Raw genomic sequence first — 21,485 nt, forward strand, 5'->3', positions numbered from 1 at the left:
ATTTGCTCCCACCGCTAACACGGCTGAAGCTGGATGTGGTGCGCTAGCGTAAGCTGCCGCTTTGCCGCTCGGCGCTCTTTAAGATGATGTTGCTACCACGCTTTCTGTATGCTCTTCAGAACACCTTTGATGTAATTCCCGCTAACTATTTTTGGACTATTGAGGGTCTCCAGAGGAAGTTGATCTGGGATGGGCGTTCGCGTATCGCCCTCGCCAAGTTGACGCTTCCATGGTATGTCGTTGGCATCGCTCTACCTGACATCAAACGGTATTACTGGGCGTCTCATTTGGGGGCCATTAATCATGGCATGTATGGTCCCGGATTGAACCCTGCATTTGCCATGGACAGGTGGCTGTTGCCGGAGGGCGATTATTATAGAGCACTTAATCTAGATTGGATAGAGGGAAGCTTTCCGGGCCTACAAAGATTGCTGCATGGGTTTGGCACTGCGCTAACAATGCTATGGGGTGGAAGGATCGGCTGACCCGCGCTACCCCGCTTTTTGCTTCCGAGAAGCCGGGTAACTTGTGGAAAACGAAAGGATTTGAGAAATGGGATATGATTGGTATCAGTAAGGTAGGTGACCTCTGGGTAAAAGGCAAGTTAAAAACCTTTGAGGATCTGAAGACCGAGTTCAACCTTAGTGATAGGGAATATTTTCGATATGCTCAGGTCCGCCATGCCTTGCATTCGGTTTTTACTAAGAGTGCGGATATTCCGGAGTCCTCTCTGCTTGAGGATAGAAAACTGGATGGATATGTGCCAGATAGTAATATCTCTTTGATCTATAAAAAACTGATCAACGGTAGGACTGACCTGTTGGTATTCCTCCGGGACGCATGGACCCAAGACGGTCTTGAATTAGATGATGAGGATTGGCAGTCTGCGATCTCTTCTCTCAAGGAGGTTGCGATTACAGACCGTTTACGGTTTGTGCAACTGAAAATCCTGCTAAGAGCCTATGTGACTGGCCCACGTTTGATTAGAATGGGTTATTCAGAGGATGGCCTTTGTAAACGTGGCTGTGGGCTGCTTGGGACATTCCTACATATAATTTGGGAATGTTCTGCAGTTGCTGCTTTTTGGACTGGGGTACACAATAACATGCAGGAGACTACTGGTATTGATCTGTTGCCCGAGGCTAGACGTTGTCTCCTAAATGTGTGGGAACCAACTGACTATAATGTTGCACAGACGCAGTGGGCAACCCTGGGAAACATGGTGGCTAAAAGAGATATAGCACAGTTGTGGGGTTCCCAGAGGCCACCCACGGTCGAGGCTTGGATGGAAAACATGGATTGGTGCATGTTCAGGGAGAAAACGGTCTACGTAGCACGGGGGCGACCTAGGAAATGGAATAAGGTATGGGGTCATTGGAACACTTACCGTGGAGATATTTGCACTCCTCCTCTTGTGGATGTCCCTGAAGTTCCACTTTCCCCCTCATCTGCCATTCCTCGTAATGTAACAGTTATAATCGATTTTGTACTTGTCTCTCCCCTGCTCCCCTCCCCTAATATGACTTGTACACCTTATTGTACGGTATTTTTATTCCTCCTTCCACACTCGGACTGGTATCCTCTTGTATTGTGTTTATTGCCTTGTTTGTTTTTATTTTCAATAAAAAAAAATTTACAAAAAAATATATCTATATATTCCCGCATCAACATAAACTATTTTGGAGAAAGTGTTGGGCACTAAAGGGGTGACATTTACTATACCCACTACAATCTCAAACATTTTTGGGAAGGTGTTAGACACTAAAGGAGGGACGTTTACTACTCTCACTCCATTGTAAACCAATTTGGGGAATATGCTGGGCACTAAATGGGCATCATATAACATTCAAACTCCAAACGAAACCATTTTGGGGAAAGTGTTGGATACTAAAGGGGAAACATTTAACATTCCCACTCCAATGGAAACCTTTTTTGGGAAGGTGTTGGACACTGAAGGGGGGGCATTTACGATTCCCACTCCAATATAACCCAATATGGAAAAAGTATTGGCATTAAAGGGGAGCCATTTACTACTCCTAATCCAATTTAAACCTTTTCTAGGAAGGTGTCGGATACTTATGTGGCACCATTTACTATGCCCACTCTAATCTAAATCATTTTGGGGAAGGTGTTGCACAATAAAAGGGGCTAAAGGGGCAACATTTACTATTCCAACTCCAATCTAAACAATTTAAGGGAAGATGTTGGATATTAAGGGCCTGATTATTACTAGTTTGGTGAGTGGGTTACTCTATTAAAAAATGAGATGGATATCCCATCCACCGTATTATGAGTTCTGTTATATTCCTTTGGATATAATGAAACTCATAATACGGCGGACAGGATATCTGCCAAGTTTGTGATGGAGACTTGTAATCAGGCCTTTAAAAAGCAACATTTATTTATTATTCTCACTCCAATTTAGACCATTTTGTGAAACGTGTTGGGCAATAGAGGAGTTACATTTGTGTTGGACTTGGTCCTTTTTGCAGGGTCATCCCTGAACATTTTGCCTTCCTCCTGTATTTTGTCTGACCTGTTTTTGTTGGGTTTATGACTCTGGGCACTTTACCACTGCTGATCAGTGCTAAAGGGCATATTCTATCCCTATTGTAAATTGATGTATGGAGTAGTGATTCCATGATTGGCTGGTTTGGTTTACCTGTTAGACCCTAGTACCGTGCACCAGGAGTTCCCAGGGCTGGTAACCCAAATGTTGCTAGTGGGCTTGCAGCACTGGTTGTGCCATCCACAGAAGCAGCCTGTAAAAGTGTGTCTAAGGCCTGCCAATACAGAGCCTGTGTGCAGTTTGGTACTGCCATGCTGACTGGGCAAGTGCACCCACTTCCCAGTCCCTAAACCTTCCCTTTTCTTCATATCAGACACCCCTATGGTAGACCCAGGGGCAGGGTGCAGTGTAAGTAGAAGGTAGGACAAGCCCTGATGTGTGTGACATGTCCTAATAGTGAATTACAGCCATTTTCATTTTTCACTATTGCAAGGCTACCTATTCCCCATAGGCCAGAAGGGCAGTTGGATTATTATATCTTATAATCCTTACTGACTCAGGGAACTAGGTAGAAATTCGAGTTTAGAATGCCTGAACTCAGAATGATAAAATGCATCTTTTAGTGAAGTTAGTTTTTAACATTTTGTGTTTGAAAATACCACTTTTACAAAGTAGGAATTTTCTTGTCTAACTATCCAAGCCTGCCTCTGCTAGGTTGTGTATTCCTTGTGTGGAGTTTGAGTGACAGGGCTGGGGGATTCCATAAGACAGGATGAGTCATCCCAGTGGTGAATAGAGAGATCTGCATCTAGATGGGAGGAAGGAGTTGCACCTGGGGCCTGAATAGGGCTGTGCCTGCCTTCCACAATGCCGGCTCCACCCCCTGTGGTGCGTTTGATGTCTCTGTCCTGCACTGTGAAAGGAGAGAAGGAATCATGTCAACAGAGTGCTCCAGGACTGTGCTTTCCCTCCACAATGCTGGCTCCACCTCCTGTGGTACGTCTGATGTCTCTGCCCTGCACTGTGAAAGGAGAGAAGGAGTCAGGTCAACAGAGTGCTCCAGAGCTGTGCCTTCCCTCCACAATGCTGGCTTCACCTCCTGTGGGGCGCCTGATGTTTCTGCCCTGCACTGTGATAGGAAAGAAGGAGTCATGTAAACAGAGTGCTCCAGAACTGGTTTGGACTGGGCAAAGCCCCCTCTGCCCTCAGAGGACAAAGGCTTTTGGGGTATAAGTATTAGGACCCTGATCTCAGGAATTTAGATCACTGTTGGACTACAAGAAAAAACCTTTGCTGAGGAGAGGAACCTGAGGAAACTGATGAGAGACTATCCCTAAGCTGAAGTTCTGCTTGGGGGTTTGGCCTGCAGTGGTTGCCTGACTGCCAAAGAAAAGAGAAAGGACTTTAAAAAAAATGTATTGAGAGTTTTGCAGTAGCATACAGGATAGACACATTCCAAGAATACATTGCAGTAATATACTTTGTTATAAAGAATAACATAACAATAAAATAAAAAGAAAACAGTAACAGGTACCTTCTAGTGATTGGTATATAGCATACATGTACATGGCTCTCTCAGCTCTTAGTACATAAATGAATAGTCTGGGTAGTGTGGTTCCCTATTATGCCCCCTTCACAGTTATAAATTATACAGAATCTACATTATTCTGAGTCAATAAGTATTCTCTCAGAGGAGTACAGATACCTGTGGGTCTAGAAGATGCCGGTAGTTCCTCAGCATACAATTCCAGCTGTTCACAACAGTATACCATATCCTTTACCCACATATCAGCTTTGGAATCAATTTACTTTCCCATGTAAATAAGACTCACCTCTTTTCAAGTAAGAGGGCCACTCTCACAAACCTTTCCACAGTGGCCTTGATTTGGGAGACATATCCTAGGAGGCACTGAAGTGGTGTGCATTGTAAAACCTGTCCTCTCATAGTGTGTATAGGAGTACCGACAGTTTCCCAATATTTGAACACCGGAATACACTGCCATGCAAGATGACAGAAGTCAGCCCCACTTTGGCCACTTCTACAATTGTCTAAGTCCCTAAGACCCATTTTATGTAATTTAGCAGGAGTATAGTACACTTGATGCAAAAACGTAAAATGAATGATTTTCAAATTACTTTTCGAAGTCAAGCAGCCAGTCAGTGCACAAATCTGTTCCCATTCCCTGTCAGTGATCGAGGGAATCATCACAGAATTCCATCGCTCCAGACTCCTGTCTTGTCTTGGACTGTTTCCCCCTGGACCGCTTTGTATAACTTAGTGATCAGCTTCTTCCTAGTTGGGGCTACTATCAATATTTGTAGGGACCTATGTGGTTCCAGCTCATCAGGAAAAGCAGTGTAATGGTCCCTTATTGCATGCTTCAATCTATAGCAGGTGTACCGGAATAGCGGGTTGGTATTTTGGATGTAACTTAAATCTTCTTCTGTGAGGTACTTTCCCCTAGGGTAAAGATCGCTCATTTGTGTGATTCTGGCTTCCTTTAGAGTGATAATAGGCCCATATTCTTGTGCTATGGATAATGCCGCGTGTCCAGCTAGAGACAGTGCTGGTGCGTACAAAGGGAGTTTGTATGCCCTTTTTTTCAATGCTCATGGGGGCGCACCAAAATAGAAGTCCAAGAGAAAATAAGTAGAAAAATGTTCTTTATTTATCTTTGTCCGTTTAAAATACACATCATCAGTAAAATATGCAACGAGTTCAGCCAACGCGATTCACTCCCTACCAAGGAGTTTCTTCAGGGCTGAAAATACCATAAAAGACAAAATGCTCCCATCAGTTTCCTGCGTCTTAAGTTATTTACACATTTCCCATTTGACACTACATCATATAAAGATTCTTTGTAGAACACCTATTTCCCCAAAAAAGAGAAAATGCACAGTGACCAGATGTTGGAAAAGACTGATCAAAGATTGTTGTGTAGCACACAGATGTAATTCACAGATGTAATTAATAACAAACATTCATATTATAAAAAAGGCAGTTATCTTGAGAGCACCTTTCTAGATGGTTACCACCACGGAAGGGGGAAGAGTTTACATGGAAGGCCGTGAAGAAAAGTGGAAAAGTCATAGTTGGTTCACAACTTCACAGATGACTCATATTGTAGTACCACAAGATTTTTAACCCCAAGCGCATAGGGATCCGCGGAGAGGACTGGACAGCCCACAGTTGATTAACAGAACCACATATATCTCAATTTGCAATGACACAAAAGCTAGTACCAGTATTTCTAAAGAGATCAGATAAGAAATGATGTATTGTGCTTAAATTTGTGATTTCTTTTTCAACTGTATGGTAGAATAAGGTAAAAAATGGAACCAAGCGCTTATAGGAAAGTGATATATTATGTTCTAGTTATTGGTTGTGAGTTCTTTCTTACCTATAAATGTGAAATACTGGTACTAGCTTTTGTGTCATTGCAAATTGAGATATATGTGGTTCTGTTAATCAACTGTGGGCTGTCCAGTCCTCTCCGCGGATCCCTATGCGCTTGGGGTTAAAAATCTTGTGGTACTACAATATGAGTCATCTGTGAAGTTGTGAACCAACTATGACTTTTCCACTTTTCTTCACGGCCTTCCATGTAAACTCTTCCCCCTTCCGAGGTGGTAACCGTCTAGAAAGGTGCTCTCAAGATAACTGCCTTTTTTATAATATGAATGTTTGTTATTAATTACATCTGTGAATTACATCTGTGTGCTACACAACAATCTTTGATCAGTCTTTTCCAACATCTGGTCACTGTGCATTTCCTCTTTTTTGGGGAAATAAGTGTTCTACAAAGAATCTTTATATGATGTAGTGTCAAATGGGAAATGTGTAAATAACTTAAGACGCAGGAAACTGATGGGAGTAGTTTGTCTTTTATTGTATTTTCAGCCCTGAAGAAACTCCTTGGTAGGGAGTGAAACGCGTTGGCTGAACTCGTTGCATATTTTACTGATGATGTGTATTTTAAACGGACAAAGATAAATAAAGAACATTTTTCTACTTATTTTCTCTTGGACTTCTATTTTGGTGCGCCCCCATGAGCATTGAAAAAATTGTTTAACTGATCTGGAGAGCGCAGCAACGCCAAACAGCAGCTGGTGTCGGGGTTGGCAGCACAGAAAAATATATTTAAATATTGACTTATTGGAACTGGAGTTTAGGTGCGGCACTTTAAGGTCCGCTGCTGTTTTTTCATACAAATATTCAGGAGTTTGTATGCCCGCCTGCCACTCGCCTGACAGGCCGCAACAGTGGTATCTATTGTGTTGATCTCAGTTCTGGGTATCTGCCTATGAGTGTATGTGATGACGCTCCTCAGAAGCACAGGGTGGGTGGCTCTGTCTTTTACAGCCACATGCGGGATAAAGTCATGGGACTTAAACCAGTAATATGCATACTGGGCCTACGTGCAAAGGAAGTACACATAGAAGTCTGGAGCAGTGAACCCTCCTTTTTCAAAAGTCAGCGTTAACGTAAGCCAGCTAATCCTAGGTTGCATATTACCCCATACTAACCTCAATAGCTGAGGTTGTACAGTTTAAAAAAAAATTTTAGTCATTGGGATTGGGATATTACAAAAAACATATAAGAATTTAGGAAGTATGACCATTTTTATTACAGCTATACGATATGCCAGGGACAACGGCAGATGGGACCACCGGTCAACCTGCTGCACTAAGGTGGTATATGCCTGACAATAATTCACTTTGACCACAACCTCAGGGTCTCAGTGTACCCATACCCCTAGGTATTAGACCGGTTCCTCAGACCATACCAATGGGTATTCCACCTGGGGTGGGGCTGTGGTTAGTGTTAGAGGAATGATGACAGATTTTTCCCAATTTATCTGAAGCCCTAAAAATAGGCCAAATTTAATATATTCTCGTATAATCTGGGATAAATAATGCTGGGGATCGCGAATAAAAAGGACCATGTCGTCCGCATACAGGGAAATCCCGACCGGTCGGTGATTTAAATTGAGGGCAGCAGCCCTATGACATTGCCAGATTTTGCACGCTAGAGGCTCCAAAACGAGGGCGAAAAGAAGGGGGGACAGGGGACAGCCTTTCCTGGTACAACGTTCTATCTTAAACAATTCTGACGTGAGGCCGCCCAATCGAACTCTCGCGGAGGCGTCAGTATAGAGGACCTGTATCCAGCGAGTCAAAATAAAGGGGAATCCCATTCTGTATAAGATATGCATCATATACCTCCACTCTATAGAGTTAAATGCTTTTGCAGCGTCCAACAGAATTGCAACAACCGACAAGTCAAGGTTAAGCACATGGAACATGGCAAAGATAGTGTGCAAGTTGTGGGAAGTAGAGCATTCCAGAATGACCCTAGATTGGTCCCGGAGCACCAGAAGTGGCATTAAAGGATGTATTTTAGTGGCTAAAATTTTTGCTAACTTTTTTGCATCCAAATTAATCAGTGAAAGTGGGCAATAAGAGTCACAGCGCGTGGGAGATTTATCTTTCTTAAGATGGGTGATAATTAGGGCTTGACGTAGGGAGGGAGGAAGAATTCCTGACTCATGAGCTTTTGCCTAGATCTCTAGTAAGTGTAGTATGAGAAGATCCGCATAAGCTTTATAAAACTCTGCCGTCAGGCCATCAGGCCCAGTAGCTTTATTATTAGAAAGAGAAAGAATGGCTTCTCTTACATCGGCCTCATCAATGGGCTGGCTCTCTGTGGGCGTCGGAAAGCCATTCACAGGCTGTGTCTTCTAGGTATTCATTCATCGCTGCATCACCCATCCCACCGCATGTGGTATATATAGTTGAATAAAATCACTGGAATTGCTCCACTGTGGCATGTAGGGTGTAATGTGCCGTCCCGTTAGAGTCAATGATGTGGTCAATTGGGGGACTTTCTGTCCTAGAGCACAAATTTTTCAGCTAGGTTCCTACCCGGCCTCCCCCTCTCCATAGACCCGGGCCACAGGATGTTTAGATAGATACTTCACTTCAGTATCTGCTAGAGCCCTATATTCCTCTAACTGCTCATAAATTTGCGCCAGTATATCCGTGGTCGGAGCTCGCAGGTATTGTTTCTTGAGTGCCTCTAATTCTCTCTCTATCTTGGATAATTGGCCTCTAATGTCCTTAAGTGTCCCAACTGAGGTACTAATACCGCTAATTGTCACCTTAAAGGCTTTCCATAGGGACCCCTGATTTTCCACTGAGCTCACATTTAATTCAAAATATTGTATGATAGCTGTTCTAATAGTTTTGTTGAAGATCAGATCTAGCAGCGCTTCTGCCCTAAATCTCCACGTGACAGGGCGGTGAGTGTTAGTGGGAATGGATATATCAAGGACAACGGAGTTGTGGTCAGATAATGTACGCGGGAGCGTGTGAACTTTTTACACCCACCCAATTGCTTTATCATTTAGCAGCCTGTAGACCAGATGAGCCCAGCTGTTAAGCGCAGGAGTTATGTGTGTTTCCCCCCCTACTCCCTAATTATGCAGTCACCAAACGTCCAGCAGCTCCTTTTCTGACATGGCGTTGATACACTGTGTAACTTTGAGCGTGCGCGCACTTGATGGGTTATATTTATCCACTAGTGGATTGAGATGGGTATTTAGGTCACCTCCACAAATGATCGCAGACTCAGGCCAGGTACGCAATATGTTAAACATTTGTAGAAAAGGCGTTGTGTCAGCCACTACAGGACCATAAATATTCACCACCGTCACTAGTGCCATCACCGGCTTGCCCTGCACCATGGCCCAGCGACCCACAGTACCTACACAGTTATGTACAGGCTGGAACGGCACTCCCCTTTTTCATGAGGATAAGGACATCCCTTGAGTTGGTAGAGTATGATGAGGCCAACCAGTAGGTTTCCCATCGGCACATCACCCTGCCCTCCGCTTGTTTGCTCAGGTGGGTCTCCTGCAAAAGAGCAATCTTCACAGCATGTCTATCCAACTGTGTTAGCACTTACCTAGTCTTCTTAGGCGTATTCAGACCACGGACATTCCAAGTTATACATTTATACATTTCTCCCATCATCTATAGCGATAAGCAAAGCAACTGATATAGCTTGACATTACAAAGAGCATGCACATATATCTACACACATCGCAGGTATCATTGCAGTTCCAATCACAGTACCTCCAACAAATGAAACTAAAACATCCCAGCCCTCCCCCACCCACTTCAGCAACCCCAATTTGCCAAAGATAAGACCCTCATGTAATACCCAACTAGGCAAAAACAACACTATGTAACATGTCAAGTGGTGAATGCCCATTGGGGGTCATAGTGGCGAAGTCCACTCCCAGATCTAGTAGGGAGGGGGCCGCCGATGAGCCCTTTTACCTTACTACCTATAGCCATTCCATTAGTCCCGTGTTAGGGGGCATGGTGCAGGGCACGGGATATGGAAGCCCGCAACTACTACAACATGCTATGAGGCATAACCCAACCCATCGACCTCATGACTCAACAGACCGATAACGCCTTTCCAACTAGCATTGATATGCGAACAGTCATGGTTACAATAATTAACCAGATATCTTGGGGTGCCTCATCCTGTATATGCTGTGTGTAGGCAACGTAAACTGTAAATATAGCAATTTAAACATACAGAGCGACTCTGAGCAAAATCGTGACACACACAAATACAGACATGTAAGGTACATTCGCAGGGCTCGGGGCCCCTTACTACTCAGTCGTCAATGTCCGATGTGTGGGTCGGGGAGCTCCGCTGTCGGCGCAGAGATCTGGCGTGCTCTATTGCCTGCTTAGTGTTTGTGAAGATCTTGGCGTCATCTTTCTCTCCTATCCGCAGCCGCGCTGGATAAAGCATTGCATATGGGATCTGTTCTTTCATTAGTAGCTTCTTCACGTTTTGAAACTCCTTCCGGGCCGCCTATACTGTCGTTGTAAAGTCTGGGTAGAATGATAAAACATTGCCCTGATCGTTTATTGTACGTTTTTGACGTGTGATGCGTAGCAGAGTTTCACAGTCTCTAAAATTTAGCAGCCTGACGATGATTGGTTTTGGGGGAGCGCCAGGTGGAGGGCGCGCCACCAAGGATCTATAGCCTGCTCCACAGCAAACATGGTCGATAGGTTGTTGGTGACACATACGTCCCGCAGCAATGTCTCCATGTAGTCTTCTAAGCGCCCCACATTGGTGGATTCCGGAAGACCTAAAACGCGCACGTTGTTGCACCTAGCCCGCGTTTCAATGTCCTCATTTTTCACCTGGATAACAGTGAGAAGTTTTGTGATGTTGGTCGTTTTCACTGCAACATGTTGTCGTCCATCTTCAGCTTTGGAGATGCGCTGTTTGGCTTCCCCATTCTGCGTTGCCTGTTTTTCCAATTTTGCAAAAAATGGTCCATCCTTATGTTAAGAGCTTCAATTTTGCCATCTATGGTCTGTAGACTGGCCTGAATAGCAGACAGGGATTTATTCGAGTGCTGTTGGGGCCACCCTTTAGCAAATCAAACGTGAATCGTGGCTGTTTTTTCTCCAGTTTACGCATCTCGTACACCACAACTGGGGGAACTGCGCAGGTGAAAAACAGTGCCATACGCATCTTGGCGGAGTGTATGCCCTTAGGTCGCAATCCAGAAGACTGTTGTCTATGCATTTAAATATCAATGCCCGATGCTTTCGCAATATGCACCGCTGTATCTTACTCCCCAAGGGGTTAGTGTTTTCTGCGTCTAGGAGCAAGTTGGATATGTTCTGGGGGATGTATGACATAATATCGAAAGACATAATATAGACATACAAAAATATCGACACAAAAATATCAAAATCAAAAATATCGAAGTTGTATCTACAGAAAGGTAAGTACAAAAATATCGGAAAAGAAATATTGTAGTACAAAAATATCGAAGTAAAAAATATCGTTTTTTTAAATGTATTAATAATAATGTAAATATAATTTAAAAATACATATAATTAAAAAAATTATAGATATAAAAATTAAAAAATATACTAATACAAATACATTTAAAATAAATGAAAAACTCTACATATAAATTAATATATATATATACTTACTCCACATATTGCATCAGTAGGGAAAGCGTTGGATAGTATAGGGGTAAAAATTACTACTCCCAATCCAGACGGTGCAACAGTAGGGAAAGCGCTGGATAGCATAGGGGTTAAAATTACTGTTCCCGCTCCAGAGGGTGCAACAGTAGGGAAAACGTTGGAAAGCATAGGGGTAAAAATTACTATTCCCACTCCAGAGGGTGCAACAGTAGGGAAAGGGCTGGATAGCGTAGGGGTAAAAATTACTATTCCCACTCCAGAGGGTGCAACAGTAGGGAACGCATTGGATAGCGTAGGGGTAAACATTACTATTCCCACTCCAGAGGGTGCAACAGTAGGGAAAACATTGGATAGTGTAGGGGTAAAAATTACTATTCCCATTCCAGAGGGTGCAACAGTAGGGAAAGCGTTGTATAGCGTAGGGGTAAAAATTACTATTCCCACTCCAGAGGGTGCAACAGGAGGGAAAACGTTGGATAGCGTTGGGGTAAAAAGTACTATTTCCAATCCAGAGGGTGCAACAGTAGGGAAAGCGTTGGATAGCGTGGGGGTAAAAATTACTATTCCCACTCCAGAGGGTGCAACAGTAGGGAAAGCGTTGGATAGGGTGGGATAAAATTACTATTCCCACTCTAGAGGGTGCAACAGTAGGGAAAGCACAGAATAGCGTAGGCATTATAGTAATATACTCATCAATTACATATTTAAAAAAAATAAAAAAATATTAATATTTATTTACAAAAATATATTACTAAATACCAAATATTTATAAATAATATTTACTTAAATAACAAAATATGACTTCCAACCCTACTCCCCCTTTAACACACAACACACTACACATACAAACAAACACAATGAATCAAAATATGAAATAATAACAATTAATATTATTACATTGATGCAATTATAAATTAAGTAATTAACACATATTAATTACCAATTCATAATTAATGAACAAATTATAATTAATTAACAAGAAATTTACAATAAGAATAATCAATATTTATTAAGAAGTTATTTATAATTATTTTTAAATAATTTTAAAAAATACATATTACCAATAAAATAATTAACAATTAATTAATAATAAATACCAATAAATAAATACAACTCTTTAATTAATTTAATTTAATTATTTTACACCCTATTCCCCTATAAACACACAACCCACTACACATAAATATATCACATCAAAAATGTAATTATCATGTAATCACTTAATAATATTTCATTACCAATTAATTATTGATTAACATTATCAAAAAATAAAAATGTTAATACATTAAATCTAATTAATTTAATTAACTAATTAATAATAATTAATTACCAATTAATCATTAATTAACAATTGATTATTAATCAATAATATAAAAAATTAATTATAATTAATTTACTTCCCACCCTATTCCCCTATAAACCCACAACCCGCTCTGATACTAAAACGCAAAATGTAAACAAAATTACTAATTTCTAAACATACATTAAAAAAAATGTTTAACAAACATATAAAATACATATAAAAATACATAACACTAAACAAAATTTCGATTTTAGTAACATCGATATTACTTACCTTAAACTCGATATTCTGTCCATCGAAATTACAACATCAATATTGTTTTATATAGATATTTTAAACTCAATATTTTGGCTACTCACCATTCTGGACCCATAAGTAGCAGTGCTTAGTGAAGAAACCACTGTGTTGTGCAAAGCTCCCTCAGTAACGCAGGACGGCAAGCTGCTGCACCGATGACATCCTCTGCAGTTATGTGGCCTAAAGTCTCTTGTGCTAGCGTTCCAGCTCTCATAATGGCAGGGAGCACACAATCAAGTGGCCATGCGGGGTGGAGAACTACAAACACTCCCAGCACTTATGTTTTATGCCCCCAGGCCCTGATGTGTTGCAGCTATACCGCAACTTGGCCTCCTACTTCGTTTAGCAGTATGTTGTGTCTTTAGCTACACTTTTTTCACCCGTAATATGAAATGGGCACCTTGAACAATCCTCAGAACGCGGTCACGCATTTCACTCATGCTTTTTCCTCTGTAAAACAAAATGTGGACTTTCGTCTACATGCAAGACTCCATAAATCAATAGTCTTTGGGAGGAACCTTACCGATGTCTTTGAGCACTGTGAATCTCACCCGTTTTAATTTCTAACTCACCACCCAGACGTTTAACTTTTGATTCACCATCCAGCCTGCATCACTACAGATGACGCCGAAGAGCACACAATTCCACAATTGCACAATTGCCTTTTCTTTATTTAAACATGTGTTTGAAGCAGAGTATCCACTCATGAGCGTTTTACATTTCATTTCCAGATTGTATATCATACCTGATGAAGGGCAGGAGTCCCGAAATGCATAGGGACGTATCTTTCGTAATTGGATAAATTGTCAAAAGAAAAAGCGATATCATAGTATGAATTATCACTGGATGAAATTAATCCTTTGAATGAACATTAAAGAAGACATTGTTTAAATAATTCAAGTATCTACAACGTTTGTGTCGTACATTGAAATGGAATACCAGCAAATGTAACCAGAGACAAGATCTCTTAAGGAGTGCCACCAAGGGCACAGTGCCCACCAAGGGCACATCCTCAAGACCGATATGCCTTTAGGGTCTGCATTTGTGTGGTGACCATATTGTCTAATCACGTTGGTCTCCACAGGCAGCTATGCAGATCTTCCTTTATACTTGTAGCCCTTAAGTCCCCTTTCTTGGTTGCCTTTGTGGTAGAGGTGTGAATCGTACAGTGGGGGATGTAGATTTGCCTCTCTGTATGTCCCAGATGTCACCAATTATCTTTTTTGTCAAATATGTTTCTAATTATCATTTATTGTAATTAACTAATAAAAACTTAAAATAAAAGTTTGAGAATTAATTTTTTGTTAAATTATGTATCAGATGGAATGTCATGTATTAAATTATTTATACATTCAAATGCATTCAATTATTCATTGCAGAATAACCTGGTGCTCTCCCATGGCTATGATCTTATGTCTGGATGTTATTCTCTCTTCTAGCCATGAGCAATCAGCGAACAGCTTGTTGGTGTCAGTGAACAGCTTTTCGGTGGGTGAGAGTTTTTCTTGTCAGGCAAGATGGGGTCAGCCCCATGATTCAAAGGGAAATTATTGCTAGGTGGTTTGTGGCTCATAGATTTATTGGAAAGTGGAGGTATGCTTTATCCACTTAACAGCGGCACAAATTCCGCCGCAGCGCAGCGGTTTTAATGAGTGGGCAGGGCCACGTCACCCAATGGATCTGCGCAACCCTAGCCTGGGAGTGCTTGTGACGGCTGTTCGCCGATGGGAGCACAGAAGGAGTTATTTCAGAGCTGTTAAATGGCTCTCTTGAAATACTATGTACATCAGTGGACTAAGGGGGTCATTAGGATGGCGGACAGGCCTGCGTCCGTCTGCCACCCCCGAGGTGGAGGGACCGTCCGCAAGGGCAGCGGCGGCCCCTACATGCCAATTAGGATGTGACCGCCACCCTGGCGGTCACATCCTGTATCTTTAACATTGCAGTTGGTGCTGCTTCAAGCAGACCCTCTCGCAATGTTAAAAATGCATGCAAATGCAGGGGGGGGTACCATAGGTACCCCCATGTGCACCCCCAACCCTCCTTCACCCTGCGGGCCCGCAAGGGCCCCCCACAAGCAAAGGTCCACATGCTTTTCCACGGCAGAAGCTGGAGGGACCGTCCGCAAGGGCAGCAGTGGTCCCTCCATGCCATCCTGTATCTTTAACATTCGGCGGGTGCTGCTTCAAGCAGACCCCCCGCAATGTTAAAAATCCATGCAAATGCATAGGTACCCCCCATGTGCACCCCTACCCCGCCTACACCCTGGGGGCCCGCCTGGGCCCCCCACAAGCAAAGGTCCACATGCTTTTCCATGGCAGAAAAAAAATTGCAGTGGAAAAGCACGTGTACACATGCTTCCTAATTTGGCTGGCGGTGTCTTGCAGACACAGCCACCAAATAGCAGGCCACACCCTGCGGATCAGCGACGGTCGGACCTGCCGTCCGCTGCTGATCCTACCACCATCCTGATCTGGCGGGTGGTGTTCACAGGGACCGCGGCGGTGAATCCACATCCTCTGGGCCGCTGGTGGCTTCCACCGGCCTGGAGGATGCGGATTCACCGTCATCCTAATCGAGCCCTAAGTTTGCACCACATTACCTCAGAAATGGATCGCCACTTAAGCTAACCATCCACCGCTCCTTTCAGTGTGCACCACTAATGCACAACTCCATTGTGCTCATCCAACTCCCAGAGCCTGTTTGTTGGTCTACGATCTCACTCCTTCAGGCCACTGGGCTGAAGAACTACACTAGGTCAGCCTCACTTACAGACTGCAGGATTACCACAGCTGCTTCTCCTACGCTCTCGGACTGTGGGCAGGAGTGCCTGATGTCAGAGCCAACTCTTACTGCTGTGGATTTACAGAAAACATTCCACCACCGATGCCTGGACTCACCATCTGTGCAGGATGTCTCAAACAGCTGTGGTCAGGAAGTTAAGGGGACCCGGCGCAGGAGATCATCAGTTGGACTTCTGAGATATCCGACCTCAGGCTCCCTCTTAATTAAAGTTGAAGAAAAACATTTTTATTTTATTGTGGGGGTCTGGCCACATTACGATGCGACTGCCGTGATGGCTGTCAACAACTGCTCCATACCACACGGTTTGTGCTGTGGCCACAGTGGTATGGAGCACCTCCTGCACCTCTATGTGCTGTGTGCCAAGCACCACTTTCCTGTGGCCCAGGAGGGAAGGGATATCATAATCCCGATGGTGGTGCCTGCCTCGACACCGCCTCTTGTTGGGACTACGATTCCACCCGCTGCCCCATCGGGTTCTGAGATCCTAGTGAAAGCAGCCTTCCCTCTGACAGATTGTCGTTCAACCGCTGGTATTGTAATCAGGCTGTTGGATCGGAGGGCTGTCGGTCGGTATGACCGCCACTGACAGTCTGTTGATGGTGGTCCAACCAACATCAAAATCAGGCCCACAGTTTGGATAAGTGATAGAAAATTTGACCCATCCAGAGTAGGCCTTGAAAAAATTACACTTCCCTTATTTGCCAAATTTCATGTTATGCTTCTTAAGCGAAATATCTGAAATTACAACACTAAGCCACTCCATATATTTTCGTACCATTTGCTGGAAAAAATGTACGAGAGTATGTGCAATTCACACTAACATTTTACAGGAAATGCAAGCGAACCACAGAAAGTGAGTGACTGCTGGTTCTTGGTACCTTTGTTTAAATGTGTCTTGGAGTATAAAATTGACCTGAGGACGTATTTCATGCTATATTTAGCTGGAATTGCATTTCACATAATTATGCGTAATATCACCTAATTTTGCTGTAATTTTGGAACAGCCAATTATGTGAATGGCACATGCCTTCTCTTGAGAAACCAACACTTTTCGAATCATTGATTACTTTGGACTTGTAATGGTACATCTGCCCCCTAAAATATATGCATTTTCCAAGTCTTAGTTGGACTGAATTTGACCATATTACCAATACGCTTTTTTTCAGTGCTAATTGGTTTGGAGTTAGTTTGGTCTAACCAAATGGATGCTCTGTCCCTACTTTTAGTTGGAGTGAAATTTGAATAGTGACCTGTGCCCCCAAATATATCTTAATTTAAATAAACATTTTGTGTTTGCAGAGATTACTAGGGATTTTTTTATATTTAAAAAGAATCTAAATATTTCTGAAGCTATTTACTTTCATTTTTATTTTCAGATACATAAATGTTTATAATACTTTTAATTTCTCTGTTATTTGTAAATAAAATATTTTTATGTAAAAACATATATTTTTCATTATGCTTAGTTTACTATGAAAGTATTGTAATTGTTTAAAATATTTGTTTAAGTTAAATTGGTTTCATATTTTTAAATGATATTCTCTATATTTTGTACACTATAGGTTGGTTTCTATGTTTTGGTTGTTGATTCTATATTAATTCTATGATAAATAATATTGTAATCTATATTTGTGTCTTAGATACTATTTAACTTTCATTACTTTTGTATTTTGTAGCACTTTTTTGTTATCAATATTTGTGTTATTTAGATTAAAAATATTTCCTATAATTTTGCTGTAATTTTAGAACAGTACATTATGAGGAGTGCACATGCCTCTTCTCCATCCAGCGATCAACACTTTTTCCAATAGTTGATTACTTTGGACTTGGGATGGTTAATATGAGCACCGAATTATATGCATTTTACATGTGCTAGTTGGACTGAATTTGACCCTATCACCAATATGCTTTTGTCCAGTGCTAGTTGGATTAGAGCTAGATTGGTCTAGGCCTGTCCCCAAATGGATGCACTAAATTTATATATAAACTAGCAGCCTGTCCCGACGTTATCCGGGTATGAATTGCTGCCGGCCAGTAGTATATTGTTTTGTAGGATTTCGTTTTGATAGCATTTCTTATCTGTGACAGGCCTATGAAACGCTCCGATTCACAGTGCACTGCTGATGCATTTAAGAGTGCGCGTTCAGTAGTGTGTGAACTCGAGATTCCCTACTTTTTTTTCCTTGCAATATAATATAGCGCGAACTTGACAACATGGCATGAGCACAATTTACATTACAGAAGAATACATTCAATTGTGGTAGGCACGGGGAGACAAAGCGATTTGCCTAGAATCACAGGATGTTGAACTGATGCCGAGATTCAAACGTAGCTCCCCAGCTCTAAAGTTCGCAATTCTAGAAATTGTGGCGGTAGGTGTATCTAAAAGTGTATGTCGGTGATGGTCATCAATGAGAGAGATCTGTGCATTTTTCAAATGGGTGGTGAGAAAATATGAGTATGTTGCTGGAGATGTGGGCCGCCGTGCCACCAATTTACTTACAGGGGGAGGGTTAACACCCATTATTCCGCAACTTTCTTTCCGCACACCATCACTCCGCATACTTTCATTACGAATGTACCAGGACTGCGCAATGCCTTTATAACGCATGGCATTACATTTTATATGCTTTTACCACGCATAAATTTACAACGAAATTCGTTGTAAATGCATGAATGGTAAAAGCATGTTTTTTTAAAAATGTTTGGATAAGGTAAGTATGGGTATAGGGGTATATTTTTTGAGGTACTGAGGTATATGTTTTGGGGTGTTTGGGTATTTTAAGGGTTCAGATATAGTTTTGGGTTATGGGGTATAGGGGTACAGGGGTAGTTTTAGGGTTTAGGGATAGGTATGGTTTTTGGGGAATAGGGTTATTTTTAGAGTTCAGGGCTAGGTTTGGGTTTTGGGGTACAGGGGGATTTTAAGCGTTGAGGGCTAGGTTTGGGTTTTGGGGTACAGGGGTATTTTTAGGGTTCAGGGCTAGTTTGGGGTTTTGGGGTACAGGGGTATTTTAGGGTTCAGGGGTAGGTTTGGGTTTTGGGGTACAGGGTTATTTTTAGCATTCAGTGGTAGGTTTGGGTTTTGGGGCACAGGGGTATTTTTAGGGTTCAGGGGTAGGTTTGGGTTTTGGGGTAAAGGAGTATTTTAGGGTTCAGGGGTAGGTTTGGGTTTTGGGGTACAGGGTTATTTTTAGGGTTCAAAGTTAGGTTTGGGTTTTGGGGTAAGTTTGGGTTTTGGGGTATAGGGTTATTTTTAGGGTTCAGGGCTCGGTTTGGGTTTTGGGGTACAAGGGTATTTTTAGGGTTCAGGGCTAGGTTTGGGTTTTGGGGTACAGGGGTATTTTAGGGTTCAGGATTAGGTTTGGGTTTTGGGGTACATGGTTATTTATAGGGTTCAGGGCTAGGTTTGGGTTTTGGGGTATAGGGGTATTTTTAGAGTTCAGGGGTAGGTTTGGGTTTTGAGGTACAGGGGTATTTATAGGGTTCAGGGCTAGGTTTGGGTTTTGGGGTACAGGGGTATTTTTATGGTTTAGGGATAGGTTTGGGTTTTGGGGCACAGGGTATATTTATAGGGGTAAGATGGGTTAGTGTTTAAGGGTGTTGGGGTATTTTAAGGAGTAATGGTGGGTTATGATTATTGGATGCAGGGGTATTTAAAGGGAACAGGGTGGGATTAGCACACAATATGAGACATGGCATGAAGGGCAGAACGTACCACATGCCCCCAGCATTTGTCAGGCCCCCAGCACAAGCCCACAGCACAACGCAGACACGCCCACAAGGGACTACTTTGCTGGCACGATTCTTTTACCTTTTTAATGTATATGGTGGGCGTCTGCATAGCATATGTCCTTCTGCTGCAACTGCCCTTTCCAATGCTGTATTGGGTGTTTGATTGGTGCTGTGGTTCCTGAGATTACCCGCCTCAAAGGTTTGGGCTCTCTCTTTATTATATTAGTATGGATTGTTTTATATTTGCATAGATTTTTAAGGATTGTTTTATATTTGAAAAATGTTCAAAAACATTCCTAAAGCTGTTTAATTTCATTTCTTTTTTCAGATAAAATGATGGTTATAATACTGTTAATGTCTCTGTTTTTTCTGTAAATAAAATATTTTTATGTTAGAATTATATATTTTTCATTATACTTATTTTATGATACAAATTGTTTGAACATAATTGCAAAATAAATTAATTTTAATTATACAAGTATACTTTTAAAATGTATATTTTTTTGTTAAATAGATTTCATATTTTTAAATAATATTCTCAATATTTTGTACACTATAACTTGGTTTCGATATTTTGGTTAACTCTATGATAATTATTTAACCAATAATATTGTAGGCTCTATTTTTGTCTTAGTAACTTGTTAACTTTCATTTGTTTTTTTATTTTGCAGTACTTTTTTGTTATCAATAATTTTTTGTTATTTCATTTCAAAGTATAGGGTTTACAATGTTATCATATTCAACATTTTGACTTCTAAAGTGTTGAGTTACTCTTGGGTCACAGGAGCTGCAATCAGACTTTGTGTATGGGACTCGGTGTCCCAGTGTGCTCCATTGCTTGTTGCCCAGAGGAGGAGGAGACCAGCCCATGCTGTGCTCTCAAAAGTGCAGTGTTACTCCCGTGGCACAGGACGCACGCAGGCCAAACCGGGCAAAGCCTGGGCACAGGACAGGCCCGTCTGTGCCCATCAGAGACTGGAAAGGTCAGGCCTTCCTCCTGCCCCTTCATTTCAATCTCCTCCCTTCACCTTTGTAGAGCCTTTCAGGAGACTGGCAAGTCAACTGGGAGCTCAAGGACTGAATTGAACCACACCTGCCACCCCTGAACAATGTAGGCCTGCAGGGGTTTCATCACTAGCCATCTACATAGTTCTGAGATTTAAAGGTTCACTGCTCTCCACCCTACATGTGGTGTGTCAGTGGACATTGACTTCATTTACGTCCTTCACTATATATTTTTTGTCTAGCTTAGCTAAGCCCAGGTCTTGTATGGTCTTGGGGTTCTCATCTTGTTGCCATGCTGCTCTGCCCTTAAAAAGATACAGCTATCACCTAGTTGGGACTGATGGAGAAACGAAAAACAGTTGTAGAAGTCCATGCAGCACAGTCAATAACAACCATGGACTGCTTCCTACATAGCAGCAAAGGTTCTGGACAAGGAAATTGATCTGGTGGCACGTTGTCTCTCCTGCTACCACGCAAATCAACTGCACCCACGATCTTCCAATCCAAAATGTGGCTGAGCTCCTTCACTGCACACCCCTGAACTGGTGGAGTTGGCAGATCCTCCTGCAACCCTTCTGGTCAGGACCTAGGCCAAGGATGGGTAGCAGACACATGGTCATTGTGTGGGGTGGCCTGTAGGGCACAGTCAGCCCCTCCGACTGTGCCAGGTTGGGGGATATTCACCTCCAAGCTGGCAGTAATTGACCCTGATGACCAGGGGGACTCAGTAAGGGGACTGGATCAGGGGCTAAGTGAAAGTGCTCTTTGACAGGGGCCAAGGCAAAGTGA

The sequence above is a fragment of the Lissotriton vulgaris genome, chromosome 10 (assembly GCF_964263255.1).
Source record: "Lissotriton vulgaris chromosome 10, aLisVul1.2, whole genome shotgun sequence".
Lineage (NCBI taxonomy): Eukaryota > Metazoa > Chordata > Amphibia > Caudata > Salamandridae > Lissotriton > Lissotriton vulgaris.